Consider the following 12,759-nt stretch of genomic DNA (forward strand, 5'->3'; position numbering starts at 1 on the left):
ACAATATTTAAATAAATAAAAAGAATCAGTGATTAGTTCATTGACTATAACTGCCTTTGAAGTGAGGGATCTAACATTAAGTAGCCCTATTTTGAGATGTGAGGTATCATGATCTCTTTCAATAATGGCAGGAATGGAGGAGGTCTTTAACCTTGTGAGATTGCTAAGGCGAACTCCGCCATGTTTAGTTTTGCCAAACCTAGGTCGAGGCACAGACACGGTCTCAATGGGTATAGCTGAGCTGACTACACTGACTGTGCTAGTGGCAGACTCCACTAAGCTGGCAGGCTTACAGCCTGCTGCCTGGCCTGCAACCTATTTCATTGTGGAGCTAGAGGAGTTAGAGCCCTGTCTATGTTGGTAGATAAGATGAGAGCACCCCTCCAGCTAGGATGGAGTCCGTCACTCCTCAGCAGGCCAAGCTTGGTCCTGTTTATGGGTGAGTCCCAGAAAGAGGGCAAATTATCTACAAATTCTATCTTTTGGGAGGGGCAGAAAACAATTTTCAACCAGCGATTGAGTTGTGAGTCTCTGCTGTAGAGCTTATCACTCCCCCTAACTGGGAGGGGGCCAGGGACATACTGACGCTCTATACTGATGCTTAGCTTGTTTTATTGCCTTGCGGAGGGAATAGCTACACTGTTTGTATTCGGTCATGTTTCTGGTCACCTTGCCCTGGTTAAAAGCAGTGGTTCGTGCTTTCAGTTTTCCGCGAATGCTGCCATCAATCCACGGTTTCTGGTTTGGGAACGTTTTAATAGTTGCTTTGGGTATGACATCGCTGATGCACTTGCTAATAAACTCCCTCACCGAATCAGCGAATCAGCGTATTCGTCAATGTTGTTGTTTGTCGCAATGTGGAACATATCCCAATCCACGTGATCTTGAAGCGTGGAATCAGATTGGTCGGACCAGCGTTGAACAGACCCGAGTGCGGGAGCTTCCTGTTTTAGTCTCTGTCTATAGGCTCTGAGCAACAAAATGGAGTCGTGGTCAGCTTTTCCAAAAGGAGGGCGGGGGAGGGCCTTATATGCGTTGCGGAAGTTAGAATAACCATGATCCAGGGTTTTACCAGCCCTGGTAGCACAATCAATATGCTGATAGAATTTAGGGAGTCTTGTTTTCAGATTAGCCTTGTTAAAATCCCCAGCTACAATGACTGCAGCCTCAGGATACGTGGTTTCCAGTTTACATAGAGTCAAATAAAGTTCGTTCAGGGCCGTCGATGTGTCTGCTTTGGGGGGAATATATGCGGCTGTGATTATAATCGAAGATAATTATCTTGGTAGATAATGCAGTCGACATTTGATTGTGAGGAATTCTAAATCAGGTGAACGGAAGGACTTGAGATCTTGTATGTTGTTATGATCACACCACGTCTCGTTAATCATAAGGCATAACCCCCCTCTTCTTACCAGAAAGATGCTTGTTTCTGTCAGCGTGATGCGTGAATACACCAGCTGGCTCCGACTCCGATAGCGTGAGCCGACTCCGAGTGAGCCATGTTTCCGTGTCTCTCTGGAATGCTACCCTTGCTCGGATTTCATCAACCTTGTAGTCAAGAGACTGGACATTGGCGAGTAGTATGCTCGGGAGCAGTGCAAAATGTGCCCGTCTCCGGAGCCTGACCAGAAGACTGCTTCATCTGTCCCTTTTACAGCAACGTTGTTTTGGTTCGCTGGCTGGGATCCAATCCATTGTCCTGTGTCGTGGGCAAAACACAGGATCCGCTTCGGGAAAGTTGTATTCCTGGTCGTAATGATGGTGAGTTAACGTTGCTCTTATATCCAGTACTTCCTCCCGACTGTATGTAATAAAACCTAAGATTACCTGGGGTAGCAATGTAAGAAATAACACTTAAAAAAAAAACACTGCATGGTTTCCTAGGAACGCGATGCGAGGTGGCCATCTCTGTCGGTGCCGGAAGTCGCCGATAGAGATGGGGAGGAGGGGCAGGGAGGGAGGAGGGGAAGGGAGTAGGTGGAAAGGATATCAGCAGAGGGAAGGATTGAGAGGAGGAAGGAGGGTAGAGGAGAGATGGAGAGGAGGAAGAGGGAGGGAGAGTGGGTGGAGAAGGGTGTGTGAACATTCTGGTTTAAAATTGGATTTATCTTCTTTATTTATTTAGTTGAACTCATAGCTCAAGGCACCTGCTCAACTAAAAATGTTATCCGTCTCATCCAATTTTTCTAATTCACTCTAACAAAACAATTCTGAGGAAGCTGATCTAATATTTCATCATTTAGAAAATGTTATATATACAGTATGTCACAAAAGTGAGTACACCCATCACATTTTTGTAAATATTTGAGTATTTCTTTTCATGTGACAACACTGAAGAAATGACACTTTGCTACAATGTAAAGTAGTGAGTATACAGCTTGTATAACAATGTAAATTTGCTGTCCCCTCAAAATAACTCAACACACCAATAATGTCTAAACCGCTGGCAACAAAAGTGAGTAAACCCCTAAGTGAAAATGCCCAAATTGGGCCTAATTAGCCATTTCCCTCCCCAGTGTCATGTGACTCGTTAGTGTTACAAGGTCTCAGGTGTGAATGGGGAGCAGGTGTGTTAAATTTGGTGTCATCGTTCTCACACTCCCTTATACTGACTGGTCACTGGAAGATCAACATGGCACCTCATGGCAAAGAACTCTCTGAGGATCTGAACAAAAATTGTTGCTCTACATGAAGATGGCCTGGGCTATAAGAAGATTGCCAAGACCCTGAAACTGAGTTGCAGTACAGTGGCCAAGACCATACAGCGGTTTAACTTGACAGGTTCCACTCAGAACAGGCCTCGCCATGGTCGACCAAAGAAGTTGAGTGCACGTGCTCAGCGTCATATCCAGAGGTTGTCTTTGGGAAATAGATGTATGAGTGCTGCCACCATTGCTGCAGAGGTTGAAGGCGTGGGGGGTCAGCCTGTCAGTGCTCCGACCATATGCCGTACACTGCATCAAATTGGTCTGCATGGCTGTCGTCACAGAAGGAAGCCTCTTCTAAAGATGATGCACAAGAAAGCCTGCAAACAGTTTGCTGAAGACAAGGAGACTAAGGACATGGATTACTGGAACCATGTCCTGTAGTCTGATTAGACCAAGATAAACTTATTTGGTTCAGATGGTGTCAAGCGTGTGTGGCGGCAACCAGGTGAGGAGTACAAAGACAAGCATGGTGGTGGGAGTGTCATGGTCTGGGGCTGCATGAGTGCTGCCGGCACTGGGGAGCTACAGTTCATTGAGGGAACCATGAATGCCAACATGTACTGTGACATACTGAAGCAGAGCATGATCCCCTCCCTTCGGAGACTGGGCCGCAGGGCAGTGTTCCAACATGATAACGACCCCAAACACACCTCCAAGACGACCACTGCCTTGCTAAAGAAGCTGAGGGTAAAGGTGATGGACTGGCCAAGCATGTCTCCAGACCTAAACCCTATTGAGCATCTGTGGGGCATCCTCAAACGGAAGGTGGAGGAGTGCAAGGTCTCTAACATCCACCAGCTCCGTGATGATGTCATGGAGGAGTGGAGGACTCCAGTGGCAACCTGTGAAGCTCTGGTGAACTCCATGCCCAAATAGGGCTAAGGCAGTGCTGGAAAATGATGGTGGCCACACAACATATTGACACTTTGGGCCCAATTTGGACATTTTCACTTAGGAGTGTACTCACTTTTGTTGCCAGCGGTTTAGACATTATTGGCTGTGTGTTGAGTTATTTTGATGGGACAGCAAATGTACACTGTTATACAAGCTGTACACACTACTTTACATTGTAGCAAAGTGTAATTTCTTCAGTGTTGTCACATGAAAAGATAAAAATTTGAGGGGTGTACTCACTTTTGTGATATACTGTATATATAATCAGTTAGATCTATCGACATTTGGAAAAAATTCAGACCCCTTGACTTTTTCCACATTTGTGACCGACTGGCTAAAACCGGGATTATATAGCAAAATTTGAAATTGAAAATTTGAAAATGTGAAATTTGAAAGTAGAGACTCATAGCTCCAAAATGATATATCATACACTACAGTTGAGGAACAATGGAAAGTAATTTTGCTTTGAAAGTTGATAAACTCAATTTTGAGAAAATGGCCTTTGAATGTTTTGGTGCTACTACTGCTACTCCGCTAGCGGAGACAAAGCAGAAAAGCAGAAATAGAGATAAAATCAATCACTAACCTTTGATGATCTTCATCAGATGACACTCATAGGACTTCATGTTACACAATACATGTATGTTTTGTTTGATAAAGTTCATATTTATATAAAAAAATCTGAGTTTACATTGCATTACGTTCAGTAGTTCTAAAACATGTGGTGATACTGCAGAGAGCCACAACAATTTCCAGAAATGCTCATAATAAACATTGATAAAGATATGACTATTTTACATGCAACTTTAGATACACTTCTCCTTAAAGCTTGCTGCCACTTTGTCCCCCATGTTCGTACAGAAAAAATAGGAACAGTTTACATAGTTCAGTAAATATTCGGCATTTATTTTATGCCATTTCTGCTACCTTGAAAACGTTATCAAATGTTACTACAGCATGTCATGAACGGAAAATGGGGCGATGAGGAGGAATGCGTGTACGTTTTACAATTGATATTCTGTCTGAGAACTGCAGGACACAGCTTCACACAGACAGCATAATACAGTGTGAAACTGTAACAAAGATTGTTAAATTGGGAAAAAATTACATGTTGTAAGTGTCTCTCTGTGTGTGTGTGTGTGTGTGTGTGTGTGTGTGTGTGTGTGTGTGTGTGTGTGTGTGTGTGTGTGTGTGTGTGTGTGTGTGAGAGAGAGAGAGAGAGGGAGAATATGTTTGTGAATGGTTGTGAACACCTTTGTAGTGACATACAGTATGTGCTGTGGGATGGGGTTACCACAGAGAAGGAAAGGTGTCAGAGTTCATGGATACAGAAAAGAGTGTGTGTGTGTGTGTGTGTGTATCTGTATGCCTTGCCCAGTAGATCATGATGACTCTCCATAGCATTCTCTGAGCATCTGGCAGAGAGCAGTCACAGCACAGCGCCCACCGTCTGTTCCACACAACACCCCCGCTGAACACACCTGCCACACACTCATAAACTCACACGCATTCCCTCTCCCTCTCTATTTCTCTCCCACCTTTTACTTATCTTGCAATAGGTTCAATAATCAGCCCAAAACAACAAAAAATAGAAAAAAAATACAATAAACCTCAATGCATATTCTTTATCCCTTTACACTTGTGTGTATAAGGTAGTATTTTTGGAATTGTTAGGTTAGATTACTCGTTGGTTAATACTGCATTGTCGGAACTAGAAGCACAAGCATTTCACTATGCTCGCATTATCATCTGCTAACCATGTGTATGTAACAAATAAATTTGATTTGAACTCAGTCCAGCACATATTTTTTTATAGTTCTACAGTATGTCAGAGCGGGAAAGATTGCCAGGAGAAAGCCATCTGTTTTACCTGTCGCAGTCTCTATTAAGAGGTGGACACACACACACACCTCCCAGGAACCACAAAGCTCAGCAAAGGTCACAGTAACACATGGCCTTTGTGCTTTCTCCATGTAGACCCTGTCCTTTATCCATTCACCCATTGTTACACCACCGCTATCCCCTCCCCACCTCACACATACATGTAAACTGAGACACGCATGCACACACATACATCCACATACACATACATCCACATACACATACATCCACACACACGCACACACTGGGACAGGCAGTGAGACTGAGGGCTATCACTCTCCATTATGGAAAGTAGGTCGGTGAGGGGAGGGCTTGAGGAGTGGGGAAGGGACTTTCATTATTTTATAATTATTAACTTCCACCTCAGGGCTGCTATGTGCTGGGGGTCTTTTTGTCCACTTCTTGATTTTAACTCCCTCAATCTCCCAACCACACACACACACACACACACACACACACACACACACACACACACACACACACACACACACACACACACACACACACACACACACACACACACACACACACACACACACACACACACATCCTCGAGCTCACACACATGCAGACTCAAGTGCACACAGACACTACCACCAAAATGCACATACAAACACACACACACACGCACACCACCACCACTCTCTTTCAAAGGGCTGCGTGCCAAACAAGGCAGAACAGAGCCGAAACACAAAAGAGTAAAAGAGCTCAAGGGGATAGAGAGAGTGTGAGGGATGGAGGGAGGAGGATAAAAGGGAGAGACAGAGAGAGGAGGGAGTTTGGGGTTGTTAGCTGTCTCTGCTTCATCACTCAGGAGACCCTAATTTACACTAACAGGTTGTTTACTCTCTATGGCAAATGGTAATAAAACAGGGTGTTTGAGCGGAGGGAGGGGTGCCCTGAGAGAGCACTTCAGCTGTTATGGCTTGCACACTCCAATTAGCCATATGAAAGGACTATAGTGAGGCCCAAATGGCACCCTATCCTTTATATAGTCCACTACTCTTGACCAGGGGCCATAGGGAACAGGGTGCCATTTGGGATGTAGCCTAACAGTCACCCTAACAGGAGAGCATGGGGATGTAGGTATTAAAGGGGTGTAGCTATAAGGGGGGGGGGGTCTGTGTTAATGTCCACAGCCAGGATCACCCCAAAGCCTGTTAACAAAGAGAGGGGTGGTGTCACTCACACTTAGAGCAACGGTAACAGCTGCTTAAAAAAAACACTTACATTGCCAATACACAAGGTCACACAGTAGGCAGTCTGGGGTGGACTAGACAGTCGTTTAATTTCATAGAGAAGGATGCAGAGTCATGTACAATAGAACTATCTGCTGTTAACTTTATACTATATGTCTTTCGATCCACAGGAGGTTTGATAGTCAACAAAAAATATTACGTTGAATTTGGGATAAACTCATATTCATCTTTATCTTACTTACAATTAGCAGATAAGAACTTGTGATGGAAGTCTGTCCCTTTAATGCAGGTGGTTGTCTAGATTCTGTAACAGAGGCTTACACACTGATGTTTTACTGACGAAAACAGCCTAGCCCTGAGATAATCCTTCCCAGATCCAGGCTGAGGGTGAGAAGGTCCAGAGGCGCTGGAAGTGGTCCATTATTGCGACCAGGAGGGGGAGGTGGAGTGAATGACACCCAGACAGATTAACCTGTCCCTGGGTGGCCCGGAGCAGACACTGGGGCATCCTCTTCCAGAGCTCCAGAAGATCCAGTTAACCCCAGTAGGCTCAACATTCTCAACATATCTCCTTTCCTCTCTCACCACAGACTTCCATTTAACACCTTCACCATACTTCCTTCCACATGGGAGATGTGTGTGGTATGATGTTAATCCTAGTAAAGAACAAGAAAGCCCGCACACTGTTTGTGCTCCCAATTCACCATATTACATTGTGAGTGTGCAGGCAGTTCTTTATTAAGATTCGTTATGAGCCCAGCACCTATGTTTTTAAGGATGTGCATATGACCACAAACATTTCTATATTGATACACACAAAAAGAGGCTTATATAGTATTTGAAATGAATAAAAACACCTATTATTTAAGAAAAACCACTGGGTGCAAGGACAAAAGAGAATGACATAAAGCTGTGGACCTCCTCTCAGGGTAGATGTCATCTTCTTTAACTGGAGTTAACCATGTGTGTTTCATAATCCAATAAGCGACACACAGTACTGTGCTGAGAAAGAGAGATTTCTTCTGGTACCATTTAGAAGTGATGTATATTTCATCAGCTGTGAGTCATAGTTCTTATTGAGTTCCGACAACAGAATAATGGAGTGCGTTGCTCAGGGGTGCATCCCTCTCTTCGCACAGCGCAACACTTCCGCTGCATTTGCAATTCTGTCCAGAATGCCTCTGCGCTCCAGACGATACTGTAATATGGCTGAGGGATGTAGGACTGTGACTGTCTGCCGCCATGCAGAAACAAAGGCAAGAGATAAAATAAATGAAAAGAGAAAGGAGGAGGGGGTGGCGGTGTAGGGTGAAGAGAGGACACCAGCGGGAGAGGGGAAAAAAAGAGAGAGGGAGAGAGATAAGGATAGATACAGGAGATAGAGATAGAAGAGAGAATTCCTTGAAACTCGACAGACAATCCTCCTCAATTCTCCTTCACACATCCCCATGCAACAAATAATGGAGGGAGGTGGTACTTAAGGAGGGATGGATGAGAAAGTAAAGGAGAAGAATGAAGAGAAACAAGAGCTTCATTGTTTCAGTCAGTGTAACTCAAGGACATTACAGTCAGTATCCATTAGAGTCAGCGAATCATTTTCCCATCTGAGACAATAAAGTAACTACTACTTCTAACGACTGTACCTCGTCCTCTACGTACATGTTTTGTTTCTTGTCTAAAAGGAAACCATTACCAGACCCTTTGACTTGCTGGGAGTTTTCAGCTGGCTGGCAACAAGTTGACAGACCCCCTTCCTCTTCCTCCTTCACTTCTTCCTCCTCCTCCTCCTTCTCCACCTCCTCTTCTATGAATCTAGATGACAACGAGTGCAAAAAAGCATGTGAGAGTAAAGTACTATATGCATAGTTGGAGTCAAACACAGACAGAAACCTCCACATCTATTAAACACAAAAAAAGCTTTAAAAAAAACACGTCCTCTATAACCGCTGAATGACAGAAAAGGAAACACATCTCTCTCTCTCTGCTCCATCCTCTAATATGAGCTGTTGTCAGGCATTGTGTGCTGCTATACAGACTGGGAGAGAATGTTGTTCCACTGGGGAATAGGCGTAGCAGCACGTCTGGCACCAACGTGGTCTCAGCACAATTTGTATTATTCTGTGGGTAAATCTTTGTGGCTCCATTAAGTATGATATGTTACGTTAGGTTACATTATGAATTAAATAGCTATCGTACAATATCATACACATTACTGGAAGTATAGTATCATAAATCTTACCTGGTTGTACAATAGCATACAAATTGGATGATGTTACTTATCAAATTTCTTGGTGGATGTATAGTAGTACATGTCTTTCTCTGAGACCAGGCTGCTTGTTGTGCCTTCACAAAAATTGAGAATTACCGGTATCATTTTTCGATAGTGATTAGGTGAACTAACAAACAAGGTTAGGATCATTTAAGTGACAGGTTAGGTGAACTTAAATGGCTAAGAGTTCAAGCGTTGTTTCATCAGACCAGAAAATCTTGTTTCTCATGGTCTGAGAGTCCTTTAGGTGCCTTTTGGCAAACTCCAAGCAGGCTGTCATGTTCCTTTTACTGTTGATGGACTTCCGCCTGGCCACAACACCCTAATGTCCTGATTGGTGGAGTGCTGCAGAGATGGTTGTCCTTCTGGAAGGTTCGCCCATCTCCACAGAGGAACTCTGGAGCTCTGATCAAAGCCCTTCTCCCCCGATTGCTCAGTTTGGCCGGGCGGCCAGCTCTGGGAAGAGTCTTGGTTTTTATGAACATAACCTTAGTTCTATTACAGTGCCATGGAAAAGTAATCACCCCCCTTGGCATTTTTCCTATTTTGTTGCATTTACAACCTGTAATTTAAATGTATTTTTATTTGGATTTCATGTAATGGACATACACAAAATATTCCAAATTGGTGAAGTGAAATGAAAAAATTACTTGTTTCAAAAAATTATAAAAATATAAAACTGAAAAGTGGTGCGTGCATATGTAAGACCCCCTTTGCTATGAAGCCCCTAAATAAGATCTGGTGCAGCTAATTACCTTCAGAAGTCACATAATAAATTAAATAAAGTCCACCTGTGTGCAATCTAAGGGTCACATGATCTGTCACATGATCTCAGTATATACACACCTGTTCTGAAAGACCCCAGAGTCTGCAACACCACTAAGCAAGAGGCACCACGAAGCAAGCGGCACTATGAAGACCAAGGAGCTCCAAACAGGTCAGGGACAAAGTACAGATCAGGGTTGGGTTATAAAAAAATATCAGAAACTTTTAAATCGATTATAAAAAAATGGAAAGAATATGGCACCAGAACAAACCTGCCAAGAGAGGGCCATCCACCAAAACTCACGGACCAGGCAATGGGGGCATTAATCAGAGAGGCAAAAAAGAGACCAAAGATAACCATGAAGGAGCTGCAAAGCTCCACAGAGGAGATTGGAATATCTGTCCATAGGACCACTTTAAGTCATACACTCCACAGAGATGGGCTTTACGGAAGAGTGGCCAGAAAAAAAGCCATTGCTTAAAGAAAAAAATAAGTAAGCATGTTTGGTGTTCACCAAAAGGCATGTGGGAGACTCCCAAACATATGGAAGAAGGTACTCTGGCCAGATGAGACTAAAATGTAGCTTTTTGGCCATCAAGGAAAACGCTATGTCTGGCGCAAACACAAAACTTCTTATAACCCTGAGAACCTCATCCCCACAGTGAAGCATGGTGGCAGCATCATGCTGTGGGGATGTTTTCATTGGCAGGGTCTGGGAAATTGGTCAGAATTGAAGGAATGATGGATGGCACTAAATAGAGGGAAATTCTTGAGGGAAACCTTTTTCAGTCTTCCAGAGATTTGAGTCTGGGATGGAGGTTCATCTTCCATCAGTACAATGACCCTAAGCATATTGCTAAAGCAACACTTGAGTGGTTTAAGGGGAAACATTTAAATGTCTTGGAATGGCCTAGTCAAAGCCACGACCTCAATCCAATTGAGAATCTGTGGTATGACTTAAGTAGTAAATCTATATATGAGGTTATTTTCTGCATATGCATGTGTTTTGTCGACGCCACACCCATCACTGAGATTAGAACTGGTGCTATGGTCAAATGACGTGAAAATTTGGCCTGATGCATATGAACCTTATACCTACTGTAAAATATGAAGTTGAATCTTTGATGTTAAAACATTTTTGGGATAGGGGGCAGCATTTTCTCTTTTGGATGAATAGCGTGCCCAGAGTGAATTGCCTCCTACTCTGTCCCAGATGCTAATATATGCATATTATTAGTAGTATTGGATAGAAAACACTGACGTTTCTAAAACTGTTTGAATGATGTCTGTGAGTATAACAGAACTCATATGGCAGGCGAAAACCTGAGAAAAATCCAACCAGGAAGTGGGATATCTGAGGTTTGTAGTTTTTCAACTCAGTCCCTATTGATGATACAGTGGGATATTGGTTATGTTGCACTTCCTACGGCTTCCACTAGATGTCAACCGTCTTTAGAAACTGGTTTGAGGATTCTACTATTAAGGAGGGGCTCATGAGACCTGTTTGAGGTAACTCTGTCAGCTCGTGACGCGCGCTCCTGACAGAGTTACCTCTCGTTCCAGTGCTTTTCTTCAGACATAGGAATTCTCCAGTTGGAACATTAATGATGTTTTATGTTAAAAACATCCTAAAGATTGATTCCATACATCATTTGACTTGTTTCTACGACCTGTAACGGAACCTTTTCAAATTTTTGTCTGGACGTAGTGCTCGCGCCTCATGAAGATGGATTACTGGGCTGAACACGCTAACAACAAGTGGCTATTTGGACATAAATGATGGACTTTATGGAACTTTATGGAACAAATCAGTCATTTATTGTCGAACTGGGATTCCTGGGTGTGCCTTCTGATGAAGATCATCTAAGGTAAGTGAATATTTATTGGGTTATTTCTAACTTCTGTTGACTCCAAAATGGCGGCTATTTCTCTTGCTGGAATGGGCTCTGAGCGCCGTTCTCAGATTATGCTTCTTCTGTAAAGTTTTTAAAAAATCTGACACAGCGGTTGCATTAAGGAGAAGTGTATCTTTAATTCTGTGAATAACACTTGTATCTTTTGTCGATGTTTATTATGAGTATTTCTGCAAAATCATCAGATGTTTTGGAACATGATGTCCCATGAGTGTCATCTGATGAAGATCATCAAAGGTTAGTAATTCATTTTATCTCATATTTCTGCTTTTTGTGACTCCTTTTTGGCTGTGTGTTGTTTTGACTTGGCTGTGATCTCACATAATCATATGTTGTGCTTTCGCTGTAAAGCATTTTTTAAATCAGACACGGTGGGTAGATTAACAAGAAGTGTATCTTTCATTTGCTGTATTGGACTTGTTAATGTGTGAAAGTTACATATTTCAGAAAAATATTTTTGAATTTCACCCGCTGCCTTTTCAGCGGAACGTTGTTGCGCTAGCGCTAGAAAGGTTAATCCTGGTTGCCCCTGCCAGGAGGCTGAAACTTGACCACAAGTGGGACTTCCAGCAAGACAGTAATCCCAACACACATCAAAATCCACAAATAAATGGTTAATCATCTATAAGAGAGATACAACTTGGACACGATACAGCATACAGAGCTCAGCAGCACATCATCTCTATTAGTTCACGTGAGACTGTTAATTGATAGACACGGGTCAGGCATGAGTAATCAATGATGAACATCAAATTCCCATCCTTACAGTGATTTAGAGAGGTGTTTAAGTCATTTGGCATAGTTTTAGGGCCCAGATGTGCATTAGAAAAATACTGTCTTGATTGTCTTTACTGTATCCATGTTTGCATAATGTGTATGTGTGGTGTACCCAGTGCTCCATGACAGAAGGGTCAGAGGGCCACCAGAGTTCTACTTCCTGACAGCAGGAACAGCAGTCTGTCTGTCCTCCATCACTCAGGCCCAAAATAACAGCACTGCTCTCACAGTAAAAGCAGGGAGTGGAGAAACAGCAGAAGGGGATTTTCTATAGTGTGTTTATGTTTGATATATGTGTATTTGACCCAGACTTAAGTTTGTTCAAGCATCTGTTGGGAAGGCTAAGCTT

Source organism: Oncorhynchus kisutch, linkage group LG4, assembly GCF_002021735.2.
Source record: "Oncorhynchus kisutch isolate 150728-3 linkage group LG4, Okis_V2, whole genome shotgun sequence".
NCBI lineage: Eukaryota > Metazoa > Chordata > Actinopteri > Salmoniformes > Salmonidae > Oncorhynchus > Oncorhynchus kisutch.